This window comes from Pelophylax lessonae (genome assembly GCF_965119305.1).
Source record: "Pelophylax lessonae genome assembly, chromosome: 4".
NCBI lineage: Eukaryota > Metazoa > Chordata > Amphibia > Anura > Ranidae > Pelophylax > Pelophylax lessonae.
The window spans coordinates 553,933,427-553,949,619 of record NC_138771.1 but is presented as its reverse complement, the minus strand read 5'-3'; positions in this window follow the sequence as shown (position 1 = coordinate 553,949,619).

Sequence of the window (16,193 nt, the reverse complement as noted above, 5' to 3'; positions counted from 1 at the left end):
GAAAACACTAAACCAGCTCCTGTACCAGGAAGGATAATCCGCTTGTGAGACGCAGCGCCATCTTGTGGAAGACTTCAGTCTATACATGTTTGTGAGACTGAGAGAGCAGTTTTGTCACATAAAAATGACTAATATGATTTTTGAAGCCCGAAGTGAAAAATACTAAGTGTAAAATGCTAAATAATAAAAGTGCTGACATGATGTTGAAAGGAGAAATAAGACTATTATTTTAAGTAAATTCCTCCTTTGTGCCGTCAGATTAGATAATGGAGGTGAGGTTCCATCAGCTGCGCATGCGTTCCACCACTACCAGGTTTTCTAAACTAAGAAAACACCTGCAGTCAGAAGGCAGCAGCTGACATCTTACTACAACCAGCTACCTCTTGAATCTCAGTCATTTTAGCAATAAAGTGAGCGCATAAAAATAAATATAGTACAGTAAACCCCCCTCCATTGCGGGGGTTACGTTCCGGACCCAGCCGCGAAAAGTGAAATTCCGCAAAATAGAAAAACCCTATTAAAATGCATTGTAGGCATGATTTTTTTACTGTCACTGTACGTGTAAAAGCATTTTAAGGTCTTTAAACACACTTTTAAAACAATAGAAACTCATTTAAACACATAAAAGGTACTAAGAGACAGAGCAAGAGCTATGGAAAACACAAAAATATTTCATTTTTAATGATTTATATAGTAAAATAACATTACAAAAAAAAACGCGAATTACCGGGACCGCAAAAACTGAACCGCGATGGAGCGGGGGATTACTGTATATTGATATCTGTGATGCTGTTTGGATGTTTAAATTAGAAAGCCGAAAGGTTTAGCACTGAGCAGTGTGGGGTGTACCAACATGGCCTCCGCCACCTTCCTACTCCTGCCATCCAGCTTCTTTAAAAAATGTAACATGAAAAAAGCATCACAGATGTCAATATACTATATTTATATACAGTATATACGCTCACTTTCTTGCTAAAATTGCTCTAAAATTCAAGAGGTAGCTGGGTGTAGTAAGATGTCCACCTCTGCCTTCTGACTGCAGCTGTTCTGTCAGATTAGCAAACCTGGTAGTGGTGGAACGCATGCGCAGCTGACGGAACGTCACTTCCATTACCTAATCTGACTGGTTCACTATTCTGACAGGTTGTCAGACTCAGTCAGGATGGAAGTTGCAAATATCCAGTCGGCTCCCTCTGTTGCTGGTTCCATATTGCACAATACTGGTCTCGGTCAGTAGGTTCATGATGAGAAGACAAGCTCTGTTATGTTCTCAGTAGGACAAACTGGTTTGGGTGCAAAAGCTAACGCAGTGGCGTGCCCATTTACTTACCATGCTCAGCTACAGGCAAAGGCCCCTTTAAATCCTTTTCCCACAATTACCCGGGTTCCTTGACAAGCCCAGGGAAGATAATTCCCTTTCCTGGTGCCTCCATGGCAGCATACCAATGATAGAGCTCTGTCTCAACTCCTCCCTCAGGAACAGTGAATAGCTTAAAATAAAGACATAGCCCCCCCAACATTTTCTCCTTTTTTTCCTCATACCTCTGATCAGTGAAGATGAAGGGGCTTACGAATGTACAGTTTGGAAGAAACACAGTTCGTGCAGCCATGGCATTGCCTAAATACATTTTTTTTCTGTTAGCATCATACCCACCCGTGTAAGCTAGTTATTTATCATTGATATGCTGCCATGGAGGCACCAGGAAAAAGGAAAATTGTATCATACTTACCGTAATTTTCCTTTCCTGATGCCTATCCATGGCAGCATACGCTCCCACCCTTCGGTATTTCTATGTTATGGAGAATGTTGGGGGAGGGGCTATGTCTTTAATTTAAGCTATTCACTGTTCCTGAGGGAGGAGTCGAGACGGAGCTCTATCATTGGTATGCTGCCATGGATAGGCACCAGGAAAGGAAAATGACAGTAAGTATGATGTCACAACCATGTGACTGAAAAGGCAGCAAGTCCTGTGATCAATGCTCAATGTTTTATTAACAGCATACTGAGTCCATCTGCCATCTACTGGGCATTTCAGATAATACAGCCTGTGTAACTCCAGAGGGTTACACTCGGATGGGAATTTTTGGCAGATGTTCTACTAGTGTGTACCCCACTTTACGGACGACAAAAAATTTCCATTTTGTCTTTCTCCCTCAGCTCAAGGAAGGTCCACACTTGCAGAGGTAACTGGGCAAGTGATCTGCAGCCAGGTGAGAGGCTTTCCACTGTCAGAACTGGCATACTGGCAGCCAAACAGGAGCTTAAAGCCCCGTACACACGATCAGATTATCGAACGATCTGTCATCCATTTTTTTGTGGCATGCTAGTCTGATGTGGAAAGTGAAGAGGTTATTTTTATACGAATTTTCCCGTATGACAGAATTCTACTTCAGAAGTGATGTCATGTGTTGGATTGTTTTGTATGTGTTCTTTCGTCTCTGAGCATGCCTAGTCTTGCTCTTAAGATTTTTTTCCGTCTAAATCTGTATTAATGAGACAAAAACTCGGGCCGTACACACTTGACGAAAATAGGACGAAATATCCTCTGATTTTTCTTCTGTCTTCTTAGCGTTCATTACCGTTTTTAGTTGACAGTGCATAAATGTTCACTAAATTTCTCGTTCGGTTTTTCTTTTTTTTTGGCACATTTGTTCCTAGACTTCCGGGTTGTCAGCAACTTCAGATCATGCGCGGTCTTTCGTATCCGATTTTTCACGGATGTACTGCATACACATTAAACGAAAATTGGTCGTCTGGGGACGGACGAAAAAAATGTTGGTGTTTGTCCCTCCGTTTTTTTTTCGTTGAAAATGTCGGCATCGGCTTCTGAAAAATGTGTACACACTAGCCGAAAATCGGACGATTTTACCTCGGATGGGAATTTTCGGCAGATTTTCTACTAGTGTGTACCCCACTTTATGGACTACAAAAATTTTATAGCCTGCACATCAGGATTTTGTCAGCCGAAAAGTCGGAGTTGGCTGTCGAAAGCACCATACTAAAGCCTCGTACACACGCAACGAATTTCCGCCGACCAGTCGTGTTTTTGGAAAAAATACACTTTGATTAAAAAAAAAAAAAAACAATATTTACCCCAACTTTTTTGTATAATATGAAGCATGATGTTACTCCAAGTAAATAGATACCTAAAATGTCACGCCCTAAAAATGTGCAGGCTTGTGGAATGACGACAAACTACCGTACCTAAAAATCTCCATAGGCGACATTTTAAACGGATTTAAAGGTTACCTGTGTTGAGTTGCAGAGGAGATCTAGAGCTAGAATTATTGTTCTCGCTCTAGCATTCGCGGCGATACCTCACATGTGTGGTGTGAATACCATTTACATATGCATGCATTTTTTTCTTATTTATTTTACTTTTTTTTATCACTTTTATTCCTAGTACAAGGAATATAAACATCCCTTGTAATAGAAATAAGAATGACAGGTCCTCTTTATGGAGAGATCTGGGGTCAAAAAGACCCCAAATGTTTTCTTTTTTTGATCTTCTGCTTTAAAAAATATATATTTACTTCCAGCCTGGACTGGAAGTGACGTAATAACAATGTTCCTGTCCTCCAAGGTCATAGAGTCGATCAAATAGCATCTATTCTTTGATAGCCTATGGGAGCAGCTGGCCGCACTGTCAGGTCATTTCTCGAGCAAAAAGGTACGCCCGAGAAACACCGGCGAGCGGTGGGAGGGGAAATCCCCACCTCCTGCTTCGGAAACCATTACAGTGGCTCAAAAGCTGCTCTAATCGTTTTCATGAGAAAGCTGACCACCGGCTGCAAAAAATGATATTGGGGTTATGGCTATATTCAGCCATAATCCTGGTAAACCACTTGCAAACCGCAACATATACACTACATCACCAAAAGTATTGTGACACCTGCCTTTACACGCACATGAACTTTAATGGCATCCCAGTCTTAGTCCGTAGGGATCAATATTGAGTTAGTTCACCCTTTGCCGTTTTAACTCTTCTGGAAAGGCTGTCCACAAGGTTTAGGAGTGTGAGAATGTTTGACTGCTCCTCCAGAAGTGCATTTGTGAGGTCAGGCACTGATGTTAGATGAGAAGGCTTGGCTCACAGTCTCCGCTCTAATTTACCCCAAAGGTGTTTTATTGGGATGAGGTCAGGACTCTGTGCAGGCCAGTCAAGTTCCTCCACCCCAAACTTGGTCATCCATGTCTTTATGAAGTTCGCTTTGGCAAAAAAAAAAAACAATACTTCTCTTTTAAAAGCAGCACTCACATTGTTTAGGTGCCTAGAAGCACCAAATTACAATTGCCTGTGTATCCATAAAACACCTATAAGCAGGGCCAGGACAAGGGGTGAGAAGGAGGGGCAATTTTCTAAACGCAGTGAATCAAAGGGGGGAAATATGGATGCAGGGTGGTACTCCCATTCTACGGCATGTATTAATATTGGGGAAGGGGGTGCAATTTGGCATCCTTGCCCTGGGGCTGGATGACCCTGTCCTGGCACTGCTCATAAGCATGTATCAGCAGTTTCCAATGCTCAAATACCAGTCTTTCCCGCACTTTCCGGAGGGTATTAGATGACGTCATCGCGTTCAGGATGTACAGTTGTGCTCATAAGTTTACGTACCCTGGCAGAATTTATGATTTCTTGGCCTTTTTTCAGAGAGTATGAATGATAACACAAAAACGTTTCTTTCACTCATGGTTCAATCAACTGTGTTTACTCTTTTTAAATCATATTGACAACAGAAACTACTCAAATGACCCTGATCAAAAGTTTACATACCCTGGTGATTTTGGCCTGATAACATGCACACAAGGTGACTCAAAGAGGTTTGAATGGCTATTAAGGTAACCATCCTCACCTGTGATCTGTTTGCTTGTAATTATCGTGTGTGTATAAAATGTCAATGTGTTTCTGGACTCCTGACAGACCCTTGCATCCATCATCCAGTGCTGCACTGACGTCTCTGGATTCTGAGTTATGGGGAAAGCAAAGGAATTGTCAAAGGATCTGCGGGAAAAGGTAGTCGAACTGTATAAAACAGGAAAGGGATATAAAAAGATATCCAAGGAATTGAGAATGCCAATCAGCAGCGTTCAAACTCTAAGAAGTAGAAAATGAGGGGTTTTGTTGAAACCAAACCAAGGTCAGGTAGACCAACTAAAATTTCAGCCACAACTGCCAAGATGTTTGGGATGCAAAGAAAAACCCACAAACAACTTCAGGTGAAATACAGGACTCTCTGAAAACCTGTGGTGTGGCTGTTTCAAGATGCACAATAAGGAGGCACATGAAGAAAGATGGGCTGTATGGTTGAGTCCCCAGAAGAAAGCCATTACTATGCAAATGCCACAAAGAATCCCGCTTACAATATGCCAAACAGCACAGAGACAAGCCTCAAACCTTCTGGCACAAAGTCATTTGGAGTGATGAGACCAAAATTGAGCATTTAGGCCACAACCATGAACGCTACATTTGGAGAGGAGTCAACAAGGCCTATGATGAAAGGTACACCATTACTACTGTGAAACACGGAGGTGGATTGCTGAGGTTTTGGGGATGTGTGAGCTACAAAGGCACAGGAAATTTGGTAAGAAATGATGGCAAGATGAATGCAGTATTTTATCAAAAAATACTGGAGGAAAATTTGCAATCATCAGCCCGGAAACTGCGCATGTGACGTGCTTGGACATTTTAACACGACAATGATCCTAAACACAAAGCCAAGTGGACCTGTCATTGGCTACAGCAGAATAAAGTGAAGGTTCTGGAGTGACCATCTCAGTCTCCTGACCTCAATATCATTGAGCCACTCTGGGGAGATCTCAAATGTGCAATTCATGCAAGACAGCCAAAGAATTTAAAGGAACTGGAGGCTTTTTGCCAGGAAGAATGTGGGCAGCTTTACCATCTGAGAAGATAAAGATCCCCATCCACAAATACCACAAAAGACTTCAAGCTGTCATTGATGTTAAAGGGGGCAATACACGGTATTAAGAACTGGGGTATGCAAACTTTTGATCAGGGTCATTTGGGTAGTTTCTGTTGTCATTATGATTTAAAAAGAGTAAACACAGTTGATGGATAATAAATGGCTTCAACCAATCACTAACCACGAGTGAAAGAAAAGTTTGTGTGCTATCCTTTATATTCTCTGAAAAATGGCCAAGAAATCATAAATTCTGCCAGGGTATGTAAACTTATGAGCACAACTGTACATGCTTATAAGTTTTCTATGGATACACAGGCAACTGTAACTTGATTCTTCTAAGCACCTGAACAATGTTAGTGCAACTTTTAAATGGGAGTGAGCGATTAAAGTAGATTTAATGATAAAACAATATTTAGTCAATTTCCTTTGTATTTGTGGAGGAGGAAAGTGCTGAAGGAACTATCTTAAAAGAATAGTGTCTGCATATAAAGTAGGAAGACCCCTGTTTGTAGCCGGGTACGGAACAAGGAGTGAGATCTACTCAGGACCACCAGAGGAGTTCCACAGTGGATTGTATGTCCATTTAAAGAGGACACAAGCCTATTTTGACCCAACATATGGGGGCTGAGGGTAAAGTTGATGGACTGGCCAAGCATGTGTCCAGACCTAAGATTTATTACTTCGATATCTCTTTTTTCATTATTTCAGTCTCCTCATTTGAAAACTTGTGACCCTGATACAAGCTGCTATATATTTCACTGGGATCCATTTGGTGATTCCTTTTTTCTTGTGTCAAATCAAGTGGCCATATGTTTTAGACTACAGAGCCTGTTGACCGCACATTTTGGACTCCTGTTTTTTCTAAAGGACCATACTCTCTGTACGAATATACTTGTTAATATATACATCCCTGTGTCATTATCTAACCAATTATAAAATATTGTTGTGACATCTTTCACTCAATATAAATCTCCCCTTTTAGGTGTGCAGTGTTATGGATTACACCATGTCATTATGATATGGGGCATCCTTTCTGATTTCATTTTAGACTGCAGAGGACTCATGGGTATATAAGAGGCATTTATCCTGCCTACCGATTTATAGGTGGGTTTTTCCTAATTTTCCTTCTTTGGAGTATATTTTATTCTATTCCCCCCACTCCTCTTATGATTACTTTCCTCCACCTCTCACTCTTATCTTAGGGTTAGCCTTACTTTTTGCATGCCACCGCACCCGCCCGGGAGACCTTTTGATGTGGCTGGGGGTCTACTACCATGAACTATGTTATTGACGCTGTTATTTTGTCTCATTGCAATTATAGCATATGTATCTGCTTATACAAAAAACTTCTGAAGAAGCGGTCTAAATACATGTAAAGTCTTGTGGATGGACATGGATTTTCCTAATCACCAATTTACCGGATGTTCTGGTTTTTTGAAAAATGTGCACTTTTCCATGTCCTATCTGTTATAATGTATTTACTTGTCATATCATGTGCTCTTTGAATGGATATACTCATTCTGCCTTTTGCACTTTTAATGTTATTTGTTTTGATGTAATAAAATAATTCTTTATTTTTATTGCTTTGTCTTTATAAATCTGTGTAAAACACCATTAAAATCCCGCTAAGCCCCCCTCCTTTTGTTTCTCTTACTTACCACGTTGCGGATGCGATGGCCTACTTATCATAGGGTGGATTGGCGCCTTCCACCACTGGAGTTGGGCAATTCTTCGCGTCTGCCTCATGGAAACTCTTTGAAATTGTTTACATGTTCAATTGGGATGAAGGTGTTTCTCTATTTATGGACATACATGGCCATTTAGCAGCTTTTTTCTATTCAAATATTGGTTGGATAACACACACGGGGCATTAACCCTATCTCTGGGTCTCTGCTGGCCAACTGATATTAAGCTTTTATCATATTGTAATGTTAATATATTGACTTTGTCGTTTCTTTCTTTTTTTCAATTTTGTTCCTTCTTTCCTTTCCAACCATTGTGAATAATGGTTGACCCCAGCTCTATGTACTAGTCCTTTTTATCAGCCTTTCCTTTTTAATATATTTTTAATTTTTATATACTAAATTTATACTTTTTAATTGGATTTCATATTGAATAATCCAATTTTAGTGTCCAGTATTTTTTATTGAAGGTCTTAATGGACTTATCCAGCCTATGAACATATTTTTATATTGCTCCTTCACTGGTGTGAATGTATTTTTACTGAATATAAGGGAATACATTACTATTGACTAGTAGTACTATTTGTATTTTTAATTGTGGCAACATTTCTAATTGTGGCAACACTTTTATCACTATTTATACAGTCATACCCATAAATACAGACCCATAAATATTGGGACCTCAACACAATTCTAATCTTTTTGGCTCTATACACCACCACAATGGATTTGAAATGAAACAAACAAGATGTGCTTTAACTGCAGACTTTCAGCTTTAATTTGAGGGTATTTACATCCAACTCAGGTGAACGGTGTAGGAATTACAAGTTTGTATATGTGCCTCCCATTTTTTAAGGGAATGGGACAATTGGCTGCTCATCTGTTCCATGGCCAGGTGTGTGTTATTCCCTCATTATCCCCATTTACAAGGAGCAGATAAAAGGTCCAGAGTTAATTTCAAGTGTGCTATTTGCATTTGGAATCTGTTGCTTTCAACTCTCAATATGTGATCCAAAGAGCTGTCACTATCAGTGAAGCAAGCCTTCGTTAGGCTGAAAAAACAAAACAAACCCATCAGAGAGATAGCAAAAACATTAGGTGTGGCAAAAACATTAGGTGTGGCCAAATCAACTGTTTGGAACATCCTTAAAAAGAAAGAATGCACCGGTGAGCTCAGCAACACCAAAAGACCCAGAAGACCACGGAAAACAACTGTGGTGGATGACCGAAGAATTCTTTCCCTGGTGAAGAAAACACCATTCACAACAGTTTGCCAGATCAAGAACACTCTCCAGGCGGTAGGTGTATGTGTGCCAAAGTCAACAATCAAGAGAAGACTTCACCAGAGTGACTAAAGAGGGTACACCACAAGATGTAAACCATTGGTGAGCCTCAAAAACAGGAAGGCCAGATTAGAGTTTGCCAAACAACATCTAAAAAACCCTCCACAGTTCTGGAACAACATCCTATGGACAGATGAAATAAAGATCAACTTGTACCAGAGTGATGGGAAGAGAAGAGTAGGGAGAAGGAAAGGAACTGCTCATGATCTAAAGCATACCACCTCATCAGTGAAGCATGGTGGTGGTAGTAGTGTCATGGCGTGGGCATGTATGGCTGCCAATGGAACAGGTTCTCTTGTATTTATTGATGATGTGACTGCTGACAAAAGCAGCAGGATTAATTCTGAAGTGTTTCAGGCAATATTATCTGCTGATATTCAGCCAAATGCTTCAAAACACGTTGGACGGGGCTTCACAGTGCAGATGGACAGTGACCGGAAGCATACTGCGAAAGCAACCAAAGGTTTTTTAAGGGAAAGAAGTGGAATGTTATGCAATGGCCAAGTCAACCACCTGACCTGAATCCGATTGAGCATGCATTTCACTTGCTGAAGACAAAACTGAAGGGAAAATGCCCCAAGAACAAGCAGGAACTGAAGACAGTTGCAGTAGAGGCCTGGCAGAGCATCACCAGGGATGAAACCCAGCGTCTGGTGATGTCTATGCATTCCAGACTTCAGGCTGTAATTGACTGCAAAGGATTTGCAACCAAGTATTAAAAAAGTGAAAGTTTGATTTATGATTGTTAATCTGTCCCATTACTTTTGGTCCCTTAAAAAGTGGGAGGCAAATATAAAAACTGTTCTAATTCCTACACCGTTCACCTGATTTTGGTGTAAATACCCTCAAATTAAAGCTGAAAGTCTGCAGTTAAAGCATATCTTGTTTGTTTCATTTCAAATCCATTGTGGTGGTGTATAGAGCCAAAAAGATTAGAATTGTGTCAATGTCCCAATATTTATGGACCTGACTGTATATAGTATTACATATTGAATGTGTTTCCATGTATTCGTGCATTTATGGGATTATGATCATTACTCTATGTATGTTCCTTTATGGGGTTTATTCCGCTTCCCCGTAATGGCTTACTTCTTTAAATGATTGTTCCATATGTCATGTTTGGATTCTATGTTTAATTAATTTATTATGCAAACATGGTTATATGTGTTGTCCTCTAATAGTGAGGTCCTGCGGGAGTTCCGGTCATGATGGATGCCGCTGGGAGGGGTCCGAGTGCCGGGAGGAGGATTTGTCCAACTGGAATGTAATTTCCAGATGACAACCGCTCTGAGGGGAGTTTCCTTCCTAGGCCACTGGGAGGAGTAGCGATGTAACGCATGCTCTCTCCCGGAAGAGCCACAAACCGGAAGTGACGTATCTCCGCCGACGACGGTTCTTCCGGAGGATTACTTCCCGTGGCTCCGGATTTCCGGGACCCCGTAGAGGATTGTACATCAGTCCTTCCCTATATATAGCGTGTAAACATGTGTGGGCTTCGCCTTTGAAAATGTCCTGAGTAGGACGAAACGTCAGGCACACCCACAAGTCGTCACGCTTCTTCAGATTACACTTTCCATGTGCATTGACTTGTTTGGATTGCGAGTTGCCATTTATATATTTTTCCATACATTAAAGATTTGAAGGTTACTATGCCATTGGAGTCTCCTTTTTCATTTTGAGGTATGGTAGTGTCTCCTGATGCACTGATTTGTCTGGATGCCGGAAGCCTGCCTGTTTTGGAGTGATCGTAACGGACTGGTTCCCTCAGCCTAGAGGACCCCCTCCTTGGATTTCCCTACTACACGCTTATTTGACCCACCCTAACAGGGGGTCATGAGGTTCTGGTAAGCAGACATCTTCACCATTTGCTGCACGTGGGGTTGATATTTCCATCTTACTGACTCCATCTCTTGGTGGCTGAACTTTTTATCTTTTATAGTGGATCATCATTTGCATTTGTTGGACTCTTTCCTTATAGTGATTGTTTCCAGCAATTTCATCCCAGTCTTAACCTGTAGGGTTCAATATTAAGTTGGCCCACCTTTTGCAGATATAATCACTTTAGCTCTTCTAGAAAGGCTGTCCACAAGGTTTAGGAGTGTCGCTATGGGAATGTTTAACCATTCTTCCAGAAGCACATTTGTGAGGTCAGGGCACTGATGTGGACGAGAAGGCCTGGCTTGCAGTCTAAGCTCCAATTCATCCCATGCCATTCTGTCAGGTTGAGCTCAAGTTCCTCCACAACAAACTGGCTCATCCATATCTTTATGGACTTTGCTTTGTGCACTAACCAACCCTAATCATACATTTTAAAACTGGTGCTGCTAGAAAGATCAATATACAAATAAAAACAGATAAGAGCGCACACAAAAAAAGTACTTTAAGTCTACTTAAAAATACCTGATCTTAAAAAGTAAATATCGGGATTTAGTCACACTATATGGTCATACGGTGCTTAAGCCTACCACTGCGTCAAAGTACCCCATTTTCAGTGGGACCTTTCACTGTTAATAGAAAGATAAATCCCACTTCTCTTAACCATGGGAGATACTTACTCCTTACATGGGAGAAGTGTGCGAGCTGCAGATTCCACTGCCTTAACTGCACTATAAAAAGGACTCCTTCTATAACTACTGGTGGACACTGATAATGAAGTACTGGTGTGGGAGAGTTGGTCCACCCCAGGAATCTGGTCAGGATTTGAAAGTGCTTTTTTGTATGTGTGCGCTTTTCTCTTTGCTTATTGGTCTTTATAGCATCACCAGCCTTAAAATGTATGTTTAGGTTGTGCCCCCAACCCTTTGTTTGCTTGTTACATATTGAGTCCTGACCAGACTTATGGGGTGGAGCAACCCAACCCTCCCACATCAGTACTTCATTATCAGTATCCACCAGTAAGTAGTTATAAGCGTCCCTTTATAGTGCAGTATAAACAGTGGAATCTGCAGCTAGCACACTTCTCCCATGTAAGAAGTATCTATCTTAGTTAAAGAGATAGTATACTCCTTTTTTTCTCTTTTACCTACAGGTAAGCATATAATAAGGCTTACCTGTAGGTACAATTAATATCTCCTAAACCTGCACGGTTTAGGAGATAATTGCCCTGCATGCAGCCGCTGATGCTAGCGGCGCATGCGCTCTGAAGGTCTGGCGGACCTTCAGAGTTCCTTGCCGGGCACTTGCCGGAAAGGGACTCCCGCGTGCATGCGCAGGTGTGACATCATCGCGGGTCTGGCCACTCACAGCGCCGAAGCCGTAGAACCCGGAAGAGACGCTGAGGGAGCATGTCAGCTCCCAAAGCGGTGTCCAGGGGTCCATGTCGGGGGCTTCGTTTTAAGGCAAGTATTTCATAATGAGGTAGCATGCGATGCATACCAGCTCATTATGCCTTTGTCTTGCAGGGTTTGTTTTTTTTAGGCAGTATACAACCGCTTTAAGAGAAGTGGGATTTATTTTTCATTCTATGAATAGTGTAGGACCCACTAAAAATTGGGTACTTTGACGCAGTGGTGGGCTTAAGCACCATATGGTGTGACTAAATCCTCATATTTACTTAGAAGATCAGGAATTTTTAAGTAGCCTTGTATGATTTGAAAGTGCTTTTTTCTCTTCATTTCTTTTTGCTTTGTGCAGTGGTGCACAGTCATGTTGGAACATAAAATTGTCCAAAATGTATTGGTATGCTGTCGCCTTAAGAGTTCCCTTCATTGGAACTAAGGGGCCAAGCCCACCAAATAATTTTGACCGGCGTACAAAGCAAGGTCCATAAAGGCATGGATGAGTGAGTTTGGGGTGGAGGAACTTGAATGAATGGTCTTCAGCAGGCCTCGACAAACCCCGGGCGCCAGGTCGCATTTGCGACTAGAATTAGCGACCTGGCGCCTGGGGGGCCCTGCAGGAGGTGTCCTGTCCCTTTTGCGCCCCCACCTTCTTTCCCGAGTGCACGGACTTCCACGCCATCCATAAATTGAGGCCCCGGCTTTTCGGCCTTCTTCTGTTAGATGAGAGGCTAGGGGAACTGGCGCCCTCTTGTGGTGGCCGGGAGTAATGCATGTTCTCAATGCCTTCCTTCTCATCTGCTCTTTGGAAGGAGATGGGAAGTTTTTGCAGGCTTCATTTCTCTGTCCAGTTACCTTTGCTTAAAGGTAAGTGGACAGGGAGTGTTTTTATTATTATTAATTTATTTTTTAAATTAAAAAAAATAAATAATATTTTTTCTTTTTTTTTTTTAAAAATTAAAAAAAAAAAAAAAAAAAAAAAAAAACTTTTTTTTTTCAATTCTTAAAAAAAATATGATATATATCTATATTCTTTTTTTTCAATTCTTTTAAAAAAAAAATTATATATATATATAATCTTTTTTTTTCCTCATTGCCGTGCCACAGCCGAAGGCCCCTTTCACACGGGCTGTCTGATCGGGTCTGCCTGACAGTTTTTCACAGACCTGATCGGACCCCTCATTCTCCTCTATGGAGCGGTAATCGGAGGATCGGATCAGATGGCATCGGATGGAAAAAGAGAGAGTCTGTTTCCATCCAATTGCGCTATAGAGGAGAGTGGGGTTCTAGTCGTATTTATGTGTAAATTTAGTATCCGTTTTATTAAATAAAGCTTGGTTGTTAGTTTAAAAAAAAAAAAAAAAACTGGCTCCTAACTTTTTTAGCTGGCTCCTAGATTTCAGGCAAATTTGTCAAGCCCTGGTCTTCAGAGTCCTGACCTCAACCCAATAGAACACCTTTGGGATGAATTAGGAGCGAAGACTGCGAGCCAGGCCCTCTCATCCACATCAGTGCCTGACCTCACAAATGCGATTCTGGAACAATGGTCAAACATTCCCATAGACACACTCTTGTGGACAGCATTCCCAGAAGAGTTGAAGCTTTTAAAGCTGCAAAGGGTGGGCCAACTCAATATTGAACCCTAGGGACTTAAGGCCCGTACACATGATAAGAAAATCTGTAGGGAAAATTCACCCGACGACCGATCTGCTGATTTTCGGATTGTTAGTATGGTGCTTTCAACAGCCAACTCCGACTTTTCGGCTGACAAAATCCTGATGTGCAGGCTATATAATTTTTGTCGTCTGTAATACAACGTCCGATTTTCGTCTTATTAGTACAGATTTTGACGGAAAAAAATCTTTAAGAGCAAGACTAGGCATGCTCAGAGACGAAATAACACATACAAAACAATTCAACACATGACATCTACCACTTCTGAAGTAGAATTCTGTTGTACGGAAAATTCGTATGAAAATAACCTCTTCACTTTCCACATCAGACTAGCATGCCACAAAAAATGGACGACAGATCATTCAATAATCTGATCGTGTGTACGGGGCTTAAGACTGGGATGCCATTAAAGTCCATGTGTGTGTGTAAAGGCAGGCGTCCCAATACTTTTGGTAATAAAGTGTACTTCATGCTACACCTTAGAACTAAATGCAGGTCATGCATCTGTTACATGTCACATACATCTATCCACTCACAAACTATCATTTTACTGGTCTGCCCTCCCTCAGTCATAATTTCAGATGCCAACTGAACACCAGTCAGTTAACATTGTTACATACACAACTCCTGATGCCCTGCTGCCCACCATACAGACACATAAGCATTCTGGTAGGTTGTCACTTTGTCACATCACTCAGAACCCAGGCCTCTCTGACAATCTGAATATTCAATGTCCAGATGTCTCACACTGATACCAATTAGCATTCTAACGCCAAAGCCCAGGTTAAATACCTAACACCATGAACCCAGTATATCCATTATACTCAACAAAGGAAATAGTATTCTTTTATTACAATTCAAAATAGTCACAGAAATTAAACATTTTTTTAAATCCCAAACTTACAAAATAATATATTAGAAATATTTTTGAAGGCCAAAACAGCAGGAGAAAAGGGGCAAAAGGATGAAGAATTAGTGTTCGCTTGAGGACCTGTCCAATACATGGACATCAGTGCTGATAAGTTGTGGGCAACAGAAAATAGTGGCAAAACCTTATAATCTTTTTTTGTTGTTTATCCCCCTCCCAGTCCCCAGTATACCCTGCAGAATAGGTGCTAAAGTTCTGACATGATCAAACCTACACAATATACACATTTTTTTTTTTTTATAATCTCTCTGGCAAACAAGCAACTATTCCTGTAGGCAATGAAGTAAGGGCTAGTCCAATCTAATGTTGCAGCTTAAGCTATTTTACACTAGAAAATGCAACAGGGGAAGTGAGACTCTGAAGTGGAGAACGGCAGAGCAAGGATATCGAACAATGATATCTAAGTAATAAGGTCAGGAGGTGGATAAGTCAACTAATGACAGGTTCTTCATTTGCCCCCACATGCATGTTGTGGTGGAAAAACCTTTAGAACCCAAAGCAATGTCACAAAAAAAGTGATTGGAGCTTTGCAAGAAGGGGGCTGGAATTCACACACCCTGGTTTTGACACATTATTTTAATGTAGGCTGACATTTTATACTGTATGTTCTCAAAGCATAGTTCTACTACAGCACTCTGGTGGAGTAAATCAGCACAGGGAGGCAGGTGTGTATGAACGGTTGCTCAACAATTCAGACATATCTGTTTCCAAATGCACTGCCTGCTATAAAAGTATGGACTGTTATGTAGATCTGCCTCTGAGAAACAAACATACCACTAGGTGATCCAGCCCCCATGTCTACTAGCATAAGAAGAGTTGGCTACCAACAACTCAGAGCAAGATGACTTCTACTACTATTTGCTCCCATATGCATATATATTTGAAAATAAACCAAGCTTACTGCTGCTCCTTGTGACTGCTGCTAACAGATTCAATTTTTTCCAAATTGTTTCATACTTGGCGTACATTCAAACTAACTTTAGCATTAAAGCGGTAGTATCCCGCTTTTTGACACTTTTACCTACAGGTAAGCCTATAATAAGGCTTACCTGTAGGTACAATTAATATCTCCTAAACCGGCACGGTTTAGGAGATATTTGCAGTGCATGCAGCCGCTCACGCGAGCGGCGCATGCGCTCTGAAGGTCCGGGGGGATGCGCGGGAGTGACGTCATCGCGGCTCTGGCCAATCACAGCACCGGAGCCGCCGAACCCGGAAGAGACGCCGAGGGATCATGGCAGCGCCCGCAGCGATGTCCGGGGGTCCGTGTCGGGGCTTCGTTCTAAGGTAAGTAATACATAATGAGCTAGTATGCGATGCATACTAGCTCATTATGCCTTTGTCTTGCAGGTTTTTTTTTTTT